The sequence below is a fragment of the Lygodium microphyllum genome, chromosome 29 (genome assembly GCF_053477565.2).
Source record: "Lygodium microphyllum isolate KBCC chromosome 29, Lygodium_microphyllum_v1.1.10, whole genome shotgun sequence".
Lineage (NCBI taxonomy): Eukaryota > Viridiplantae > Streptophyta > Polypodiopsida > Schizaeales > Lygodiaceae > Lygodium > Lygodium microphyllum.
This window is the reverse complement of record NC_141163.1, coordinates 94,780,669-94,803,725: the sequence shown is the minus strand read 5'-3', so window position 1 is coordinate 94,803,725 and position 23,057 is coordinate 94,780,669. Positions and strand designations below refer to the sequence as shown.

General features: G+C 40.9%; 1 pseudogene; it reads left to right on the top strand.

Annotated features, from left to right (window-relative positions):
- Positions 1-13,150: 13,150 nt before the first annotated feature.
- Positions 13,151-13,664, top strand: LOC148010925 (uncharacterized; annotated as a pseudogene).
- The last annotated feature ends 9,393 nt before the right edge of the window (positions 13,665-23,057 follow it).

Genomic DNA, 23,057 nt, shown 5'->3' with positions numbered 1-23,057 from the left:
GGTACATAAGGATAAACAAAGCTTTCCTTCCTATCGACACCATCATCGTCGCGATTAGAGTAGGTGTTGTATTGGAGCTACAGAATGTGGTCTTTGTCCTGTGTGTCTAGGCTGAGCTTGATGTTTTTAATCATACCGCCCCACAGTAAGGGCAGATAGAGTGACTGGAACTCCTGGAAGGGCACGCGCAAGATCGGCCCATTCCTGTTGATGCTGACATATGTTTTTAATATAGACTCCACTCACTACTCAGGACTCTCCAAAAAGGTACATTGAGGTCACAAAATGGATTATGGAGATTCACTGGCTCCACTATCCAGAGATACATTGAGGTCACAAACCAGATAGACCATAGTACTTACTAGAGTCTAGGAAACCTGCAGGCACAGAATCATAAATAGAGGACCCTAGACCAGTCATGAGTCGACTCACAACTCACCATAGACTAGGCAATAGCTTAGCAACTTGCCTTTCAATCATCTCGATTGTCCCTCAGCCTTCAGTGGCCCTTCACACTTTAATGGCACAGCTACACCAATGCACATGCAGTTGGCTCTTGATTCCCTAGACTACGCTAGCCTCTCCTAGGCCATTACTTCATGAGCAATCCTACCGACTCCCAAGGCTGCAACATTATTAGTTTTGCAAGCTACAAGACTCATGAGCAACACCATGAACAATCCTAGTCCTTGATTTCTATACTTTCTGCATTAAACCTTTGCAAGCAGGTCATAAGTCATGACTTATAAGCCAATCAACTTTAACTAATCACTTTGGGGAGACGGGACTCAGTTCTCCTACAAACTACAATTGATTACCTCCTATGATGAATCCTCGGGGGGGTCACCTTATAGAACACGTAATATACCATGCGAGTTCAAAAGAAAGGGTATTTTTATTATGTTGACTTATAGTTTTCCAAAAACTGAAGGGATTTATAAATGCACCTCATTTAAAATTTATATTAGGGGTCTTTTTATTCAAAAATTTTCAAAATCACACTTCTTTAGGGAGCAGGGGGGTGTGGGGTGGGAAGGGGATGGGTGGGGGGAAGATGGGGGGAGGGGAATCAATACTTAAAGGCATATATGTTATCATGAGAAAAATATTTACAACTAGCATGGGGGAGGGGGGTTGGATTCTATCCTAGCATTTTATCAATATGAATCTACCTTGTGTTCGCATTAAAATCCAAACAACTTCCAAGTTTGAGGATTATATGCAACACACGTGCATGTTTCCATGTAAACAATGCATGAATTTGTCACAAAAGTATGTAGCAATGGAAGCAAAGAGACACCAAGGTATTAGATTGCAAGAACACAAAAGATAGAAAAGAACATTACAAGAGCACAAGAATTCAAAGAGAATCATATTAGGAAACGGAATCCATATAGCGCGGCACAAGAATAATACAAAGGCTTGGGCATGACTCATTAGCAATGTGTATATTCTTTCTCTCTCTACTTAGAAGTAGTGTGATGATTGGATGTGTATCTAATTATAACTGATAGTGGGAGAGGGGAAGCCTATAAATAGGCTAAAATAATGCCTTAAAAATGACCAATTGGCCAGCTGAAAATTTGCGCCCAAAATACAAGTTGGCCAGCATAAAAGTACTTCGGTATAAAAGTAGAAATGCATTGTAAGGCCCAAACTCTTGCACCCATGAGATGTACTCTTCTAACACCCTCTATTAAATCATGGGTGATCAATAAAATAAAGTATATAATGATAATGACACATCATAGTACATACAACAATGACCATTAGATAAGACCATGGATACCCAAGTAGTGGGTGATCAAGCCACCACCACTACAAGGATTTGAGCTAGTAGCGACGCCGATTAGCGATGGCGGATAGCGGCGTCGCTATTGGCGTCGCTATTTGCATCGAATAGCATCACAAATAGCGACGGGCCGCAGGGAAAAAACGCGGCCAAAACCGAGCACGGTTTTAATTTTTTGTTTGCTCCATTGTGAGTTTTGAGAGCGAGAGTGAGGGAGAGAGCGACCATTGTGAGAGAAGGAGAGGAAGAAGACTTGCCGCTGCTGCTGCCGCCACCGTCGCCGTTGTTTGCGAAGGAGAGGAGAGCCTTTATCGCAAAGAGGAGCCGCCCCACGCTCGCCATATCTCATCGGTGAGTCTCCCTCTCTCTTTCTTTTTCTTGTTTAAGGTTTAAATCACTCTCTTTTGCTTGTTTAGGAGAGGAAATGAAAGAGAAAGAGAGGGAGAGGGAGAGGGAGAGGGAGAGAAAGACAAAGAGAGGGAGAGGGAGAGTGCATTCTCTCTCTCCCTCTCCCTTTTGCTTGTTTAATGTTTAAATCACTTTCTTTTTTGCTTGTTCACAAGAGGAAATGAGAGAGTAAGAGGGAGAGGGAGAGGGAGAGGGAGAGGGAGAAAGAGAAAGAGAAAGAGAAAGAGAGGCAAAGGGAGAGGGAGAGGGAGGGGGAGCAAATGAGAGAGGGAGAGAAAGAGAAAGAGAGGGAGAGTGCATTCTCTCTCTCCCTCTCCCTTTTGCTTGTTTAATGTTTAAATCACTTTATTTTTTGCTTGTTTGGGAGAGGAAATGAGAGAGAAAGAGAGGGAGAGAAAGAGAGGGAGAGGGAGAGGGCGGGAAGGAAATGAGAGAGGGAGAGAAAGAGAAAGAAAGGGAGAGTGCATTGTCTCTCTCCCTCTCCCTTTTGCTTGTTTAATGTTTAAATCACTTTATTTTTTGCTTGTTTAGGAAATGAGAGAGAAAGAGAGATAGAGAGGGAGAGAAAGAGAGGGAGAGGGAGATGGAGGGGAAGGAAATGAGAGAGGGAGAGAAAGAGAAAGAGAGGGTGAGGGTGAGGGTGAGGGAGAGGGAGAGGGAGGGTGAGTGCATTCTCTCTCTCACTCTCCCTCTTGCTTGTTCAATGTTTGAATCACTTTTTTTTTGCTTGTTTAGGAGAGGAAATGAGAGAGAAAGAGAGAAAGAGAGAGAGAGGGAGAGAGAGGGATAAAAAGAGAGGGAGAGGGAGGGGAAGGAAATTTAAGATAATAGACTTATCGATAATGGTATGCAATGTGCTTTGCCATGGGCCACGTACATTGGTGACTCTTTAAGATGGCTTAAAATTGGTCATGTCCTTCATAATGTCCAAGTAGGGGATCTAATTGTGATATGCATAATTCATTGTTGTTGTATTAACTTTATAGGCATAACAAATTAGAAATCATGCCAACTAGTCAACGGAAGGACTAAAAGAAAATGATACCCTAGCTAATGGTCATTACGGTACTTCATCAAAATGAACCCAAAAGTATTGTTATAGAAGAAGAATCCCTTAAATTGAGTATAGGATATTTTCTCTCAGGTCTTATGACTATGAGTAGAATTGATTGAAATAAATTTTATTACTATAGTTGGTAAATTTCATAGATAGCATTAATTTTAATACGCGATCCTAGGACAAAAAAACCACATTTCTAAGATGCTTTTTGTTGAGACTGATTTATTATTAGACTAAGAGATCCTCAATGATGCTCAAAATGGATTACTTATACTCAAAGCCCTCTAGTGCAGTTTTTTACAATAACGAATAATTATCTACCGGGACAAACAAATCCTTGAGCATGATATAAGGCTGAGATATAACATCGGAAAATCTCTCAACTACTATGTACAATGCAAGATTTATGGTCAACTTGCAACTTGACATACATCTCCATAAAGCTATCCATTTAAGCCTCGTTTGCTGTAATGTAGATAAGATGGAAAACGGCAATTAGACAAAAACGCCGATTGTCTATAGAACACGTACGACGATTTGGCGAGTTTCAATCTGATATCATTGATCAAGCAATTGCGGATTTTCAGCAAACGGTAATTTGAAGTTAATATTAATCATGCATTGTACTCGCAAGCTAATTGAAAACCATGCACAATAAGATTGGGTCTTGTTGGCAAATTTTCTATCTAGGGGGGTGATGTCTCAACCCAAGGGGGAGTGCATCCTTTGCGGCCAATTACAAGAGTTCGTGGATGTGTGATGGATGGATTGCAGGAGCCAATCCACCACTCGCAAGGCCCATCTATACCGTCAATGCCAGAGAAGACAGACAACCTTCCCAACCTACCTACAATCTTGGAGCCTGAGATGGAGGCAATAATTGATGCATTCATTTCCATGGATGTTGAGACATCTGACCCGCTTAGAGAGGAAGCATCCATACCGTTATATGATGGGTGCCAAGTATCTCGGTTGAAGACATTCCTTGCACTCTTAAGTGTACAAGCAATTTAATACGGTTGGAGCGATACAAGTGTGACTGAGTTATTCAGGTACCTTGCACATAGGCTTCATTGATTTTTCTTTTTCAGTATTATTGCAAACATTTGTGCTCTTTCAAGGTGTTTTATGATTTCTTTCAGGTTATTGAAATATCATATATTACCACCTATAAATACCATGCCTGAGTCTCGTGATGATGCATGACATGTTTTACGGAAGCTTGGCATGGACTGCAATAACATCCATGCATGTATCAACAACTGCATACTGTTTCGAGATGAATACGAGACTATGGAGACATGTCCAAAGTGTGGTGCTCACAGGTATCGACAGGACTTGCAAGGGCAAACCATCCCTCAAAAAGTTCTTTGGCACTTTTCGCTCATCCCCCGCATAAACCACATGTTTTGCACTGGCATGGCAAGCTTGACAACGTGGCATGTGCAAAATAGATCCACGGATGGAGTTTAACGAATATCAGCGGATTCGCGCACATGGAGCCACATTGACTCTACCTTCCCAGGCTTTGCGCGAGAGCCAAGGAATCTTCGGCTCGGTCTCGCCATGGATGATGTGAACCCATTCAGTCTACACTCGACTTCTTACAGTGTGTGGCCTATAGTGCTTGTCAACTACAACATCCCTCCATGGCTTTCTACGAAGAAAGAACATCGCATCCTTAGCTTGCTCGTCCTGGGCTGCTACAAAGTAAAAAATATGGACGTGTATCTTCGTCCATTAGTCGACGAGCTTAAGATTTTGTGGGAGGAGGGACTCACTGTGCAAGATATGAGTAGGCGCGATGGTCGGCGGTCAGCCAATATTCGAGCCATTCTCATGTGGACGATGCATGACTTTCCGGGATTGGGAGAGTGCTCAGGTGAGCAGACCTCCATTCTCATGGTAATATCTATATTTTATTTCATTCAATCAAATATTCACTAGGTCCTGGCTCGCCTTACAGGTCTGGTTACCTCAGGTTATCATGCATGTCCATTGTGTGGGCCACAGTTAGACTCCCGAAGGTCACGAACCATGAAGAAGATGGTATATCAAGGACACACCACTTTCTTGCCGGAGGATCATGAACTCAGGAAAGGTTTTTTTGGACGACCTCCAGCACGTATGAACGCTGCAAGCTGGTATGAGCTGAAAATGGTAAACCCAAAATCACATCCAAATGGAATGCGACGGTTTTCATTTTTCTACGAGTTGCCATATTGGACCCACTTACAAGTTAACCACTTGTTGGATCCCATGTATATTTTCAAGAATGTGGGCAGCTTGCTATGGGACCACATCATAGGAAAGAGAGACACTATAGGGTCACGAATGGATTTGAAGGAGGTAGGTAAGATGGAGGCGCTTTGGCCACAATCGAGTGCTGAAGGGGGAGTGCAGCTTCCTCGCGCTCCCTGGGTTTTGTCTACCAAAGAAGAGCGCATTGTGAATCAAGTAATCAAGTCTATCCGCACTCCGACGGGTATGATGCGTTCTCTCAGGTCCGCATTTTCTAAAGATGACCAATTGTCGGGGCTAAAATCCCATGATTGGCATAAGATATGTCAGGTTTGTGAACAGAATGGATTGTAATTAGCGTGGGCATTTTGTAATTTGAAAAGTGGCCATTATTCATAATGCTTTCTCATTTGTGGCAGTTTGTCCTACCGATCACGATCGCAGGATGCCTTACTCCAGAAATTCGCAGGGCCATTTACAAGTTGTCGACTTTGGTGCAATGGATCTCACAGAAAGAGATTAAGACGTCCTCTATTGAATCCGCAAGGCGGGGAGCAGTGGAGACGGTCTGTCTCTTTGAGAAATACCTACCCACTAGCATGCTCACCATACAAGTTCACCTTCTTGTGCATCTTGTGGATGAAGTGGAGATTGCTGGACCTGTCCATACGCGATGGATGTTCTTCCTGGAGCACTTCATGAAAACCTTGAAAGGCTTTGTGCGACAACAAGCTCGTCTAGAAGACAGCATGGCGGAAGGTTGGTTGGTGTCAGAGGCGTTAGTACATATCTCACAATGGCTACCAACAGTGGAACCAGACAATGAAGTGCTATGGACGCTGAAGGACGATGATAGACTGACTAGAGATGTGGTGGTTGAAAATGGGGCAGAAAAAAGAATGGATGCCTCAATGGAAGAGAAGGTGAATCGCTTTTGTATGTTGCACCATGCCTCCACGGAGACGTGGCTCGCCAAGTACCAGATTGCAAGGCAAGATCGAGAGGAAGCGTGAGCTGAATTCCGACGTAGTACGCATCACCGACCGATTCGATATCCCAAAGGCATGGAGGAGATGCCGCGGTTTATGTCAACACGATGGTTGCATGGAGCCTTGACCGCAGCATCCAGCGAAGGGATAGAGGTCTCAATGGAGGAGTGGAAGTTCTCGAGGGGATGTAGTCCAAAGGTGATGATGGGTTTAGAATGTGTCGTATCTAAATTTTCTTGCTACATCTAATTTGAGTGTTTTAATGTACAGTACAAAATATATAGTGCAGCGTGGTCGCGCGGACGGCATTTTCGTGTGAAGCGTATTGACAAAATGGGCTCCACAATGGACTGTGATGTCATGGCAAGGTTTGAGCAAGAGAGCCGGCGACGAGCAACGGATCCAAACACGGTTGTGGATGAGATGGAATATTTTGGGAACTTGCAAAGTATTATTACGGTGGATTACCATAGCTTCTCCATGATACTATTCGATGTGCAGTGGTTCAAAGTGGTACTTGGGGGAGCTGGAGCAACAGTTCGACAAGGTCCATCTGGATTTCTCGAAATAGATTCCGAAAAAAAAAGGACGGATTTGCGCGACACCTTTGTGTTGCCGGCCCATTGTGAACAGGTGCAAAGAGTCATTTGCTTGCTAATTGTAATATGACATAGTTTATGTCACAATGGTTTGAGCTCACTTTGTACGTGTTTGTGAACAGGTAATCTTCTATCCAAACCCCCGACAACCTCAATGGTGGTATGTTATACCTTCAACTCCTCGAAGTGCGAGAGTATATGATCAAAGCGATGTTCCAGGCATAGATGAAGAAAATATGCAAATAGAGGGGTCGATATTACAAGGGGTGGAGGCCACCGCAAGTTTGGAACCCGCATCGGCTAACAATGATGGAAATACAGAAGTTCAAGAATTTTTTGAGAACGAGGCAGAGTCGTTCTTTTGTGGTGACATGTCTATGGACCTTCTAGTGTATGCAGAGTTGTGTCAGGAGATTATCATGGGACCATAGAATACTTCATTCTTGGAGAATTGTATTACTCAATTCATTGTTTAGATCTTCCATAAAGGTACATAAGATATGCATTTTAAGAGGGATTTTTCAAAAATGACTTATATTACTGTGCTTTGTATAGTTTAAATTGATTATTCTAACACCATTTTTTATTTGTGTAGGTGACATTTTCAGGATGAGTCGAGGGATGAGCGATGAGGAGTTTCAGGACATGATGGCATGCATGTCTCCAGATCAGTTCGCGAGATTCAGAGAGATGGCAGACCAGGAGCTGTCTTGTTCTTCATCAGGGTACTCTGCTAGATCTGCTTCAGCACGATCAGATGCTTCAGCTTCGAGCAGACGATCTCGACGCTCATGACTTGGGCCAGAGGGAGGGACTGCATCGGGATTAGGGGGCTGGTGCTATGGAGACACAGACGTGATGTCTCCATCTCGTCGTTCAACTGGAGTTGCGTCACCTCCAGGATTTGTCACACCTGTGGGGACATCTACTCTTGTTACTCCGGCTTTTGCGCAGCCGTCAGCAGGTGGCACCCCTTTTGGTGGCACCCGCTTTGGTGGCACCGGTGCCCCTTGAGTGGCGCTCCGAGAGAGGTTACCTCGTCGGTGCACCGGATGTACAGGGGTCTCCTGGATATGCCCAAGAGCGTGGACGAAGATGGAAGAGGACCCATCTTAGGCAAACTCCTAGGGGTTATGGATACCTAGTTGATAGTAGGTCAAGAGCCATCATCATGAATGATGAGGGGAGGAGGGTGATGGCTCGCATGAGGGAGTTGTGCCAACAAGTTTTTCGGCACAACGTCCTAGATCATTGGAAGAACATACCGGAGGGGAGCAAGGACTACACAGTAGCATCCTTGCACGAGGAATTTCCGATGCCAGCCGCAGTAGATAGATTATCTACGGGCTGGATGATGGATTGCATGCGTGTATACATGTCACATAGACGATGCGACGCACGCAAGGCAATCAAGAGTGGGGCTGCAAAGCCCAAGTGGTTAGATGGAGACGACTGGCGTCCACTGAGGGAGGAGGCTACAGATTCTCCAGGACGTTGGAGTCAGTAGTAGCGGGAGGCGGCGAGGGCACGACTCGAGGCCGGAGTGGTGCATCATCTTGGGAGTGGCAGTCACAGGACATATTTAGAGGACTTTGAAAGTTTCTCTTTTGTTTTGCTTATTTGTTTTTTGAAATATTCTTTGTACTGACAATCATGTTTCTAACAGTTAGCATTTTGTTTTCTTTGCAGTACTCCATTACAAATCACGATCCGCAAGGCCTTGAGACTCGATATGCAGAGAGGCACGGTCTCAATGCATTGATCGACTGATTGTATAGACGCGGCGGCCCTATAAGTCACTCATCTTTCTTGTCCGTAGTTACCATGAGATATTTGAATGCATTATTGTATAGTGGATTGATATGTTGTTTTTTTTTCTGCAAAATCCGTTTGATGCTCCTTTGCATTGGGACGAGCTTTCTGGGAACGAGGATTTCTAGCTCGCCCTTGGATCCTTGGAGCTTACACACCTTTAGTTTTTAGTTGCCTAATCTATGTAGACATTTTCTATGTATTAGTGATATCCTTTCATGATTGTACCAATCACATTTTATGCGATCATGTATTTATTTCATGTATCAATTTTATGATTTCAGTATACATTCTTTTTGTTTGCAAGTGCTTTGTATGCAGTAGTGCAGAAACTATTTTGTATGGCTCTCATACAGCACACTATGCTATATGTGGCAAGGCAGCTTGCTGCCCTGCCACAAAAAAAAAAATTCCCTGTTACCATTGCTATTTGCGTCGCAAATTTACTGCTCGTGTCGATATTGGCCTCGCTATGAGCATCGCAAATTTACTGGTTGCGTCGCTATATGCATCGCTATTTGCATCGCTATATGCGACGCATATAGCGACGCCAATAGCGACGTTTCTATGGCGTCGTCAATAACGACACTTTTTCCGACGACGGGGGAAAATTTTAATATTTGTATTTTTGTCACTTTAAACGTCGGTATAAGGTATTTATCTTGTAGTGCACAAGCATGCCTAGACACTGATGTCAATGTTGAGTGTACCAAAATCCCTGACCGCAAAAAGTAGGCATACTTGAACCTGAATGCTTGTCATGAACTAGCTCCATGGAAAGCACATCATGACCATCTTTGGCCTTTGGCTAGACTTTTGTATGAGGCAAGTAAGAATATACAGGTGTTTGGGTTATATAGATGCAAATTGGGTTGGTAATATATCTAATAGAAGATCTACCAATGCGAATTGGCTTTTTGCTCCAAGGACATTGATACTACGAACATCATCTTCTAGATCCAGATGGGTGCCATCATAAAAGATATGTGTGTCTAGCTCTTGATTCACATTATCATTGGTATTTGCATCCATATGAGATTCCTGCAATATATATGAATCAAGAAGTAGAATAATCATTAAAAGTAGAGAAAAAGGTTATGTGTGCTTCCTCTTACTCATTGCTTTGTTCTTGACATGTATCATACTCAAGGAAATCTTCCACAACATTTACATCTTCCCCCCTAAATTTTTTCTCACAAGAAGGCCTCGGAGATATGTGATGGTGTCTTCCTTGAGGTGTTATGGGCTCTCCAACTCTTGAGGTTTGGGTGTTGGTTCTCCAAGGGATTCTACTTGTATGGAGTTCAAAGGCAATCTTGTGCTCAAACGGCCATCAACACTATCATATCTCCTCAGCATCTTCTTTTCATTGCTCTCGAGTTTCCTAAACCAGTCATTGAATTTCTTGATCATTTTAAGCTATTGCTTAAGATTAGTGTACTTTCCAACCTTGGTAGACTTTGCATTGGTTGGCCATAATGTGGTTCTTGTGCTTTTTGCACTAGGTTTTTTGTACTCAAGCTTTGCTTGTGGTATCTCTGTCACTTTTCAAGTTTATCAAAAGTACATTGAACATGTGTGTCATGGTTTTTCTACTTTCTTATTGCCTCTACTTGCTAGACTCTTGAAATTTTGATCAAGTGTGTGGGTTGTGGTAGGCATCACTCCTTAACCTTGAATTCTCTTGCATGTTGCAAGATAATGAACTAGAAATCTCAACTGGTGATCTAGGTCTAATGTAAGGGTGGACTCAAAACTACACAGATAATCATGGAACCATGGAAAAAGAAAATGGAATAGAGGTGCTTGATTGACTACAAGTGTGTCCATCACATGATTTGAACACTGACCTTGACATGACATACAAGAGATGGTAGCATCTTCAATTAGAATATCAACAATGGGATTTGAACTCAACACAAACAATAGTAATTCTTGACTTTCTACATAATCGAAGTACTCGATAAGAAGTGCATGCAAGGAAGAGCTATCCATCAAAGTATTCTTACTAGTGTAGTTTAGATAAACCATCCATCCAGTGTGTGTGGACCGACCCTAAAATGAATAAACCCCACCATTTTTTTTAAACGTCATATTTTTTCATATAAAACATAAAAAACTAGTCTTTACTCTCACCTTACTATGTCATGATTGGAATAATGTTTTCCCTTTAACTTTAAGAACAACCTCTCAATTAGGATTTGAGAAAGTCATTAAAGATTCACATTTGTAAAGGCATTTTTTTCCTTAAGATAGGTTTCTAAACCTAGCCTATTTCTTAAAGCTACCAGTTTTTATTGTTCTACACAATTAGTTTAGTCTCATTAATAGATTTAGATAATCATACTCCTCTTCATCACCCAAAACTAGTCTTTACTCTCACCTTATTATTTCATGATTGTGCTTATCATGTTTTGACTCAAACTCAAGACATTCAAACTCATAATTGTGTGTATTTCCCTCCAACATACAAAAGAATTCCAACATCAAATGAAATGCTCTCTTCTTGAGAACCCCCAACAACAATTAGTTGAATAGGGTGCCATGCCAAGGACAATGGCAGGGAAGATAGTCATTTCACTAGAAGATGACTTTGAGATTGCTGATGCAAGGATTGAGGTCAATGAAGGAGGGCTTGAAGTCATCAGCAGGCGAGGGGAGCGCAGGGCCGCACATGGGCGAGAGGGTGCCGTTATAGGAAAATTTGATGTCACGACACACCTTGGAGAAGTTGTAAGCGGTGTGCTTGTAAGTTGTGTGCCCTAAAGAATCCCCGCTTGGTCTTGCAAAGGCTGCACACTGTAGCATGCCATTCACATTTTCCAACCTCTTGCTCAGGTGGATGGCTGCTCCGACCCACCCTAGTTGGGGCTGCCCTGCTAGATGCTACATGTGGCTATCATCCCCATGATCTCCTCTACCTCCACCAGTGCAAGGTTATTGCACGCCATCTGAGCAAAGTCGTTGGTGGACCAGTCGCTGCACTCTGTTGGAGGGGATCAATCAACAGAAACATGTCTATGTAGCGATTGACACCATATGGTCTTATCTTTTGGTTTTGCAACCTGGATGTATGTTGATGAAATATGCAAACTATGAGGAAATTCAAGAATACTTTCACAATCATCCTCGGGGGAGTCGGATTGAGGCGATTGTGACTAACAGAGTTAGATATTACCAAATAGGTAGGTATTCTATGAATACCACTGAAAAATATGCAATTCTAACTCACAGAGAGGCTGTACACATACTTGGGGAGTTGCCAGCACATTGAAAATTTTATAGCAAAGAGCTGTGAGAACCTTGACAGTCATATCTATTCGGGTAAGTCACTCATGAATATATGTGTGCGTCACGTGGGTTCAAAATAAGGGATTTTTAAAATACCATTTTATACACTTTTTACATACAAAAGGGTGTAATATAAAGAGGTTATTTACATATTGAATAGAAAAGGATTATATTTTATTCAAGAAACATTCACAAATAAGGATATTTATAAATAGGCCTTAAACGCACGTGATGTAGAGGATATACATATAGTAACTTCCCCGAGCATATCTATCAAAAAATGGGATGTGGTTGTTGAAATAATAGGCTTGTGTGCACAATCAAAGATGCACACCTACTATAGGAGGAACAACTACCATAAAGAAGAAGAGGACTGGAATCTACTCTCTATAGATGCAACTGCTACATGTGCTATAGAGACATAATCATGGCCACAACAAGGGTTGCATGCTGAAAACTACAGGTTGTGGGCTAGATTGTGGTGATGTTTGGATGTGGATTGAGAAATCAAATGATGTATGCCTAGAAGAGGCTTTGTATAAGAGAGATGACAAAGTTGTATGCTCGAAAAGCTCTAGGAAAAGGTATCTAGAATCCCATAAGCATAGAGAAGAAAGTGGTGCTATCCAAAAATCTATATAACCATGTACTTGACACTCATTCATAATGGAATAGAACTTTCAATTTGAGTCACTCAAGATTGTGTTTATGAGTCCAAGCTAATCTATCTTGGAACCTAATTCACTTGAGTTACAATCTCTTCTCTTTATCATGTATCGTGTGTTTGATTTACGTCCACCATAGCTCATCTAGTTCTAGGTCTATGATTCTCAACATGGTATCAGAGCCATGGTTGAGCTAGGTAGCTAGTGGTGTGGTAGCTAGTATCATGTAGTCCAATATAGGTCCCAGGTCATGATTCTAATGAGCTAGGGCAAACAACTGGTTGGCTGTCAATATGGGAACAAACCCCAAAACAACTATCCATATTGGTGGCTTAGAAGAAAATGTCACAAAATCTATTTTGCATGTTGCATTCATTCCTTTTGGTGACATCAAGGACCTTACAATCCCCTTGGATCAACCTACACAAAAGTATAGAGGCTTTGGATATGCTACATACTTGGAGAAAGAAGATGCTGCTGCAGCCATGGACAATATGCACAATGATGAACTCTATGGGAGAGTTTTTGACAGTAAACTATGCCCAACCCATAAGAATAAAGGGTGGTGAGCAAGGATGGGCATCTCAGTCAATTTGGGCAGATGCAGATACTTGGTTTGAACGGCAGTAGCAGGAAGCAGAGATGCAGCGGCTTTAGGCAAAGCATATTGCCAAAGCACGCGCTACTAAGGAGGAGAAAAAGAAATTACTTCAGGAAAGTGGAGAGGAAACATGAGAAAAGAAAGCCTGAGATGGCCCAATGGCTAGGGAAAAAGAAGCTCTTGAAGAAAAAATCTTGACTGCTTGAAAAGCATAACATCTGGAGCTTTCGATGTTGGCACAAGATTGCATCCGACTATATCTTTCAGCTGTGAATCTATAGTGACAAATGCCCTACGAACAACAAATGGCACATATGATTGAACAGAGAAAGGGGGAGGGATTTAGATCAATTGTATGGTGGTCCCCCAGCGATCGCCAACAAGAAGAGGAAGAAGCAGAGAGCAAAGCAGACCCATCTTCGCTTTCATAGCGTCCTCCTCTCAAGCATAAGAAGAGACTCTCTTTCAGCAGAGGCAAAGTAGGAAAGGAACCTGCAGAAGATCTGACACAGGTCAACATGGTAGAAATCAGATTCAACGTTCCAGTACGTTTCATAGTACCATGTCGACATCAGATTCATTTCCTAATCCAAGCTTTCAAATGAAAAGAAAACCTAAGGGTTGAACCTTACTACCTTTGAAGGCTCATTCACACTTGAGCTTTTGCTCAAACTCAATTCCTTATCACCCATGTTCACACCTTGCCTTAATAAAAAGGTCACTGCATATTTAAAGTGCTTCTCAAATTAAAGATAACACACATACATTATATATTTCAACATTTATTAGCATTGTGTGCTTTATCAATAGCCCTAAATCATCTTGTAAATTAGGATTAGACACTGCCTGAGTATACTCGTGGTAAGACCTTCCCATATCCCAAAATCGAAATGATTTGCTTATATCAAGTGATGTACCTATAAAGCACAAAGATCATGTCAAGAAGTCCAGAGCAAAAAGCATGTACCACGCATCAACAAAAGGGATAAAGAGCATAACTGAAGACAAAGAAATCTTACACCATGAAGACCAAAATGCCAGAAGATCAAACATTGGAGCAAAAGACCAAGAAGAAGATCAAACAATGCCAAAGAAGCATAAGGAAATGAAGAAGATAAAATACTTCGCTACTACAACAAAAAAAATGTGTCTTGAAAAATTTCCCATCATGGATCATGTGGATCTTGTATTCCCTTAGTGGATCTATTTCCCACATTGGATGTAACAAACCCTACCCAAAATGTAAAGTTTCAAGCCTTAACTTGACTAGGCTGCTAGAGAGCTAGTTTCCCGGGCCAAGTCATCATGTAGGGGGGGCAAAAGCCAGCAAGGGTAGAGACTCATCATTTGAGGGGGGGTGTTGAGAAATCAAATGATGTATGCCTAGAAGAGGCTTTGTATAAGAGAGATGACAAAAGTTGTATGCTCCAAAAGCTCTAGGAAAAGATATCTAGAATCCCATAAGCACAGAGAAGAAAGTGGTGCTATCCAAAAATCTATATAACCATGTACTTGACACTCATTCATAATGGAATGGAACTTTCAATTTGAGTCACTCAAGATTGTGTTTATGAGTCCAAGCTAATCTATCTTGGAACCTAATTCCCTTGAGTTACAATCTCTTCTCTTTATCATGTATCGTGTGTTTGATTTGCATCCACCATAGCTCATCTAGTTCTAGGTCCATGATTCTCAACAGAAAGGCAATAGTGTGCTATCTTGGACTAGCTCATCATGTGGGAAGATGAGAGCTACCACTTCCAGGCTGCATCTGCTCATATATTTGCATATTTAAAAAAATTGGACAGTCTTAGGTAGATCCCTTAGTTAAAGGATGATCATTAAATAATGGTTAGAGGAGGACCATTAGATAATTCACTTGTTTGCAGTATGAAGGATGGCTTTCTAAACTAACCTTCAAGGTTTTTAGATGAACCTTATTGCCATACATTGCTGGATCTAATTGTGGATCCCTCTTTGTGTGAAACGTGTGGTAAATAAAGTACAAATTGCAAGTCTCAAGATGCAAGTGGTCAATTAGCGATTATCATTCCATGAGGGAGCAATGAGTTTTCTGAAGTTAGAATTCTAAACTCATTGAAAACAAAAATGATCATCTTCACTGAAGCAGAAATCTCTAAGTAATAGCAGGCAAGTGTAATAATAACCAGCAAATATGCTCTATGAAGAAGTAGAGAAATTGTAGGTCTAAATGTACGATCTAAAAATCAGGATGTACTACCACCAGAAAACAGAGGTCCTAAAAGCTAGTATCATGAATAAGGATGAGAAAAAAAGCCATCTAAGGCAGATAATAAATTACAGATATGAGGCAGTATGCAGTTGTGACAAAGAAAAGGATAATGTATTCTTATATTTTCCATAATGTGACAAATATATGAGGTAATATCCAATTGCAACAAAGATATGAGGTACTTAAAGGTTCAATTTTGATGCTTTAAGGGATGCATACTTTGGAGTAAGCATTCAGGTTTTTATGTTGGTGCCTATCATCTCCCTCTATATTTTGGAGCTAAAGTAGAGTTATATATAGTGTATTGAGTGTGAATTTTGCTGATTTCTTGATCATGCAAGGCTGATCATAAGGGCTCTTATGTATTTCTTATCTTTATGTAGGACTATTGGAGTTATTGTTTGAATGGATCTTGTGCATTCAAGATAGGGCAAGGTAAATATCTTTGCAATGGTTCAATTTTGTACTGGTAGAAAAATAGGTGGATGAAATTTATTGGTGAGTCTCTATCATACACATGTTGTTTTCATAGGTTAATACAATGTTCTAGTGTGCAATTTCTCATCATGTTTTGGATTGTTGATAGAAGGAGCTATGGGTAGGAGATTGCACCTATTTTGAGAGGATCCATGATATCAAAGAGACTAGTCATTAACGTGTATTTTGGTGCTTATAAAAGCATCTTTTGTGTACTGAGAGCACCATGGACTAGTGGTGCTAGAGGTTGAAGAGCCTTGGAAGGTTTGTTTCTTCTCAAAAAGTGTGTTTCCTTTGATCTCTCATACTTGAAGATTCAGTTTTGATGCTTTATGGGATACATATTTGGGAGTAAGTGTTGAAGTTTGTATGTTGGTGCCTACCTTCTTCCTCCATGTTTTCGAGCTAGAGCAGAGTTATATACAATGTATTGAGTGTGAACTTTGCTCATTTCTTGATGATGCAAGGCTTATCATAAGGGCTTATGCTTGACGTGGCTAGTGTTTCTGACTTTGATTGATGTGTGAAACTTGTGATCAATGAACACACGATTTCTAAGTTCAAAGCAGGTAAGGTTGAATACAGAGTTCACAAAGTGGGGATGTTGAATTTTCTCTTACATTATGCTCATCAAGGTAGGCTACAGTTTATTTTCCATTGTGCTCATCTTTGTGTGATGTTGAAGTTGACAGTTTGATAGCCAGTTGATCAGAAAGTAATGACCAAGTTGCAGGTTGCATATAAAAGACTTTCCAAGGGCAGATTCTACCTTGTTATGACCCTCACACCAAATTTTTGTGGAATCCTTATAGAAGAGCTAGATATTTGACTTTATTAGGGGTATAGTGCATTTTCAAGTCACACTCTTCTCCTACTAGAATGGATTAGACTATATGCTTAAAGTTGCTACTGGTTAAGATGTCCTGCTACTTCATACTCTATTCAAACTGATTATGATAAACTGCTACTTTTCTGAAGTATTCAGAGTTGATCTTGCAATAAGGCTACTCGTATGGAGGAGGATAAGTGGTGAGAGTTCTCATTTTGGATACATATTTCTTCATGTCATTGTAATACTCTTGTTGTATCATTGTTAAATATTTTATGCAGATGGTACCGTGGTAGTGATGTTTTGAATACATACACATCCGCTAAGGCATCTTCTTCTTCTCTGCCATGCATTAGGGTAGCAAGATTGGTTGTAGCATCAGCTCCATCTTCATCTATTTAGAGATGTGTTTCATTGTTGGCTCCCTTTGATGGACCAAAGAGATTGGCCAGGCACAAATCAGAGGCGGTTAAATTCATGTTCGTGATCTTTGATCATTGGAGCAAGGTCAACATCCAATATAGCCATGGTGGGCATGGTACAAAGGGTCTCCTAGGATAGGGACTTTGCACGAAAGGTCGTAGGATTCAGGGCACAAGGAAGGCTACATTGATATCTTTTGGATCATCTGTGGTATTGGATATGTCAGCATCATCATTTACCAGCGCTAGATTGGCTTCCACTGAGGGTAAGGTGGGCATTGGAGGGCAGTGATCTCCAAAATCAAGTGTACCATGACCATCAGAAGATTGTTCTTCTTCCTCTCATTGGATGGGCATTAGGCCCCAGGCCATTACCAAGCGACTAATACCATGTGGAAGGCCATGGCCACAAGAGGCCTTCCACTATCAAAGTGAAGCAAATAAAGCATAATAGAGAGTAGAATCAGAGTTGAAAATAGAGAATACCATGAAGAAGGGAGATGTGTTGAAATAGGCATTACATCTGCTATAAAGGGGTTGTGTGCATGATCCGAAGGGGTACATGTGTCATTCATATTCTCGAGGTATTTATTGGATTCACACCAATGCCACAAAATAGTCAAAAGGAGCATACTGAGATAGAAAAAGTGATGAAGCTAGAAGCTTCAACACAATTGACTAACATCTTAAGGGGAAGTCAGCTATTGATGTCATAGAGGCAAGATTGTGTTGCAGAGGAAGTGCAATTTCTCTTAGATATATCTTGGTCCTATATTAGTGTCTTTCAAGTCAACCACCTTGAGTGCCCTTAAATCTTGTTAGTTTAACAAGGTTTGTGCTTTACCATTCTATGATTTGCTTTTGATACTTTTTGTCGCATTCTTGAAAGAAATGCTTTATCTATCAATATATAATTTCATATTATTTCCTTACTCAGGTGAAAACAATAAGAGACAATGTGCATGATGCAACACAACTATGGAAAAACCTTTTAGGGGCAGATTGTGAATCTCCTTCATCACCAAAGAAAGCTGGTATTCTGTTTTGAAATATATCCAGTTGTCTAGTTCTGCAGCCTAGTTGGAGGACGTTGGGATTGCAATAAAAAGGCATACGCTTATCTTCTATAAGAGATGGTTATTCACTTGCAAAGAGTGTTGGGGTACACATGAAAAAGGGGGTAGGGCATGCATGTGACAAGAAGAAGCAAGGACTGCAATTTGCATTAGGCTACTGCAGGTCTTGCTTATTTTCTTATCTTTTCCATAATGTGACAAATATATGAGGTAATATGCAATTCCAACAAAGATATGGGGTTCTTAAAGGTTCAATTTTGATGCTTTAAGGGATGCATACTTTGGAGTAAGCATTCAGGTTTTTATGTTGGTGTCTACCATCTCCCTCTGTATTTTGGAGCTAAAGTAGAGTTATATATAGTGTATTGAGTGTGAATTTTTTTGATTTCTTGATCATGCAAGTCTGGTCATAAGGGCTCTTATGTATTTCTTATCTTTATGTAGGACTATTGGAGTTATTGTTTGAATGGATCTTGTGCATTCAAGATAGGGCAAGGTAAATGTCTTTGCAATGGTTCAATTTTGTACTGGTAGAAAAATAGGTGGATGAAATTTATTGGTGAGTCTCTATCATACACATGTTGTTTTCGTAGGTTAATACAATGTTCTAGTGTGCAATTTCTCATCATGTTTTGGATTGTTGATAGAAGGAGCTATGGGTAGGAGATTGCTCCTATTTTGAGGGGATCTAAGATATCAAAGAGACTAGTCATTAACGTGTATTGTGGTGCTTATAAAAGCATCTTTTGTGTAGTGACTGCACCATGGACTGGTGGTGCTAGAGGTTGAAGAGCCTTGGAAGGTTTGTTTCTTCTCAAAAAAGTGTGTTTCCTTTGATCTCTCATACTTGAAGATTCAGTTTTGATGCTTTATGGGATACATATTTGGAAGTGTTGAAGTTTGTATGTTGGTGCCTACCTTCTTCCTCCATGTTTTGGAGCTAGAGCAGAGTTATATACAATGTATTGAGTGTGGACTTTGCTCATTTCTTGATGATGCAAGGCTTATCATAAGGGCTTATGCTTGACGTGGCTAGTGTTTCTGACTTTCATTAATGTTTGAAACTTGTGATCAATGAGCACACGATTTCTGAGTTCAAAGCAGGTGAGGTTGAATACAGAGTTGACAAGGCAGGGATGTTGAAGTTTCTCTTACATTATGCTCATCAAGGTAGGCTACAGTTTATTTTCCATTATGTTGATCATTGTGTGATGTTGAAGTTGACAGTTTGATAGCCAATTGATTAGAAAGTAATGACCAAGTTGCAGGTTGCATCTAAAAGACTTTCCAAGGGCAGATTCTACCTTGTTATGACCCTCACACAAAATTTTTGTGGAAGCCTTATAGAAGAGCTAGATATTTGACTTTATTAGGGGTATAGTGCATTTTCAAGTCACACTTTTCTCCTACTAGAATGGATTAGACTATATTCTTAAAGTTGCTATTGGTTATGATATCCTGCTACTTCATACTCTATTTAAATTGATTATGATAACCTGCTACTTTTCTGAAGTAGTCAGAGTTGATCTTGCAATAAGGCTACTGGTATGGAGGAGGATGCAAGTTCCTACTCCAACATTACCTGCACCGACGTCTCACAAACTTTGTCTTTAAATATGTAGGTATAAGTGGTGAGCATTCTCATTTTGGATACATATTTCTTCATGTCATTGTAATACTCTTGTTGTATCATTGTTAAATATTTTATGCAGATGGTACCGTGGTAGTGATGTTTTCAATACATACACATCTGCTAAGGCATCTTCTTCTTCTCTGCCATGCATTAGGGTAGCGAGATTGGCTATAGCATTAGCTGCATCTTCATCTATATAGAGATCTATTTCATTGTTGGCTCCTTTTGATGGAGCAAAGAGATTGGCCAGGGACAAATCAGAGGTGTTCAAATTCATGTTCATGATCTTTGATCATTGGAGCAAGGTCAACATCCAATATAGCCATGGTGGGCATGGGATAAAGGTTCTCCTAGGATAGAGATTTTGCACGAAAGGTAGTAGGATTTAGGGCAACAAGGAAGGCTACAATGGTATCTTTTGGATCATCTGTGGTATCGAATATGTCAGCATCATCATTGACCAGCGCTAGATTGGCTTCCACTGAGGGTAAGGTGGGCATCGGAGGGCAATGATCTCCAAAATCAAGTGCACCATGACCATTAGAAGATTGTTCTTCTTCCTCTCATTGGATGGGTATTAGGCCCCAGGCCATTACCAAGCGACTAATACCATGTGGAAGGCCATGGCCACAAGATGCCTCCCACTATCAGAGTGAAGCAGAGAAAGCATAACAGAGAGTAGAATCAGAGTTGAAAATAGAGAATACAATGAAGAAGGGATATGTATTGAAATAGGCATTACATCTGCTATAAAGGGGTTGTGTGCATGATCCGAAGGGGTACATGTGTCATTTAGATTCTCGAGGTATTTATTGGATTCACACTAATGCCACAAAATAGTCAAAAGGAGCATACTGAGATAGATAAAGTGATGAAGCTGGAAGCTTCAACACAATTGACTAACATCTTAAGGGGAAGTCAGCTATTGATGTCATAGAGGGAAGATTGTATTGCAGAGGAAGTGCAGTTGCTCTTAGATATATCTTGGTCCTATATTAGTGTCTTTCAAGTCAACCACCTTGAGTGCCCTTGAATCTTGTTGGTTTAACAAGGTTTGTGCTTTACCATTCTATGATTTGCTTTTGACACTTTTTGTCGCATTCTTGAAAGAAATGCTTTATCTGTCAATATGTAATTTCATATTATTTCCTTACTCAGGTGAAACCAATAAGAAACAATGTGCATGATGCAACACAACTATCAAAAAACCTTTTAGGGGCAGATTGTGAATCTCCTTCATCACCAAAGAAAGCTGGTATTCTGTTTTGAAATATATCCAGTTGTCTAGTTCTGCAGCCTAGTTGGAGGAGGTTGGGATTGCAATAAAAAGGCATACGCTTATCTTCTATAAGAGATGGTGATTCACCTGCAAAGAGTGTTGGGGTACACATGAAAAAGAGGGTAGGGCATGCATGTGACAAGAAGAAGCAAGGACTGCAATTTGCATTAGGCTACTGTAGGTATTGCTTATTTTATTATCTTTTCCATAATGTGACAAATATATGAGGTAATATGCAATTGCAACAAAGATATGAGGTACTTAAAGGTTCAATTTTGATGCTTTAAGCGATGCATACTTTGGAGTAAGCATTCAGGTTTTTATGTTGGTGCCTACCATCTCCCTCTTTATTTTGGAGCTAAGGTAGAGTTATATATAGTGTATTGAGTGTGAATTTTGTTGATTTCATGATCATGCAAGGCTGATCATAAGGGCTCTTATGTATTTCTTATCTTTACGTAGGCTATTGGAGTTATTATTTGAATGGATCTTGTGCGTTCAAGCTAGGGCAAGGTAAATATCTTTGCAATGGTTCAATTTTGTACTGGTAGAAAAATAGGTGGATGAAATTTATTGGTGAGTATCTGTCATACACATGTTGTTTTCATAGGTTAATACAATGTTCTAGTGTGCAATTTCTCATCATGTTTTGGATTGTTGATAGAAGGAGCTATGCTTAGGAGATTGCTCCTATTTTGAGGGGATCTAAGATATCAAAGAGACTAGTCATTAACATGTATTCTGGTGCTTATAAAAGCATCTTTTGTGTAGTGAGAGCACCATGGACTGGTGGTGCTAGAGGTTGAATAGCCTTGAGAGGTTTGTTTCTTCTCAAAAAAGTGTGTTTGCTTTGATCTCTCATACTTAAAGATTTAGTTTTGATGCTTTATGGGATATATATTTGGGAGTAAGTGTTGAAGTTTGTATGTTGGTGCCTACCTTCTTCCTCCATGTTTTGGAGCCAGAGCAGAGTTATATACAATGTATTGAGTGTGGACTTTGCTCATTTCTTGATGATGCAAGGCTTATCATAAGGGCTTATGCTTGACGTGGCTAGTGTTTCTGACTTTGATTAATGTGTGAAACTTGCACTACAAGGGAATGGGGCAATAGCGACGCCGATTAGCGACGGCAGATGTCGGCGTCGCTATAGGCGTCGCTATATGCGTCGCAATTGGCGTCACTATATGCGTCACGCATATAGCGACACCAATAGCGACGCCGCAGGGAAAAAAAGCGCGGCCGAAACCAGAGCGCCGTTTTCATTTTGTTTTCTTCGCCTTTTGAGAGCGAGAGCGAGGGAGAGAGCGAGGGAGAGAGCCAAGGCTTTGTGAGAGAAGAGGAGGAAGAGACTTGCCGCCGCCGCCGCCGCCGCCACCGTCGTTGTTCGTGAAGGAGAGGAGGAGCCCTCGTTGCAAAGAGAAGCCGCCCACGCTCGCCATATCTCATTGGTGAGTCTCCCTCTCTCTTTCTTTTACTTGTTGAAGGTTTAAATCGTTCTCTTTTGTTTGTTTAGGAGAGGAAATGAAAGAGAAGGAGAGGGAGAGGGAGAGAGAGGGAGAGAAAGAGAGGGAGAGAGAGAGAAAGAGAGGGAGAGTCATTCTCTCTCTCTCTCCCTTTTGCTTGTTT